Raw genomic sequence first — 497 nt, 5'->3', positions numbered from 1 at the left:
AGGAGAGGCCGGCCCTGCTGTCCTGAGCACAAGCAGGTCTCTGCACAAAGCTACTGAGCGAGTCACGAGGCTGTTCAGGTGCTGCACTTGTGCTCTGGAGAGGCTGCTGCAGGTGAGCCGTGCTGGAAGCATCTGAGTGCCAGGGCAGGAGAGGTGTGTTAGGTGTGCTGACAGAGCTCTGCCAGAGCAGACAGTGGCCTGCTGAGTTACAGCAGCAGTGCTTGGCAGCAAGATGAGTGTGGTGTACGTACTTGCATGTGGATAGTGGCTACATCCTTATTTCTTCTGAAAGAGAGGCGCAGGGAGAGTTCTCCCTATCAACATCCCTCTGTTTTGAGGATCAGTAGATTTGTGGTGCCTCTCCTAGAGAGCCTTACTTCTTGTTAGTATTTGTGCAAACTGCTCATTCTGCTTTGTTCATGAAAAGGCACAGCTATTTATTTCAACAGGGGGAGAGTTATTGTGTTCTCTAGTCTTCATCCATCCTTTTCTCTCTT

Source organism: Geospiza fortis, unplaced genomic scaffold (genome assembly GCF_000277835.1).
Source record: "Geospiza fortis unplaced genomic scaffold, GeoFor_1.0 scaffold173, whole genome shotgun sequence".
Lineage (NCBI taxonomy): Eukaryota > Metazoa > Chordata > Aves > Passeriformes > Thraupidae > Geospiza > Geospiza fortis.
Note: the sequence above shows the minus strand (reverse complement) of the source record.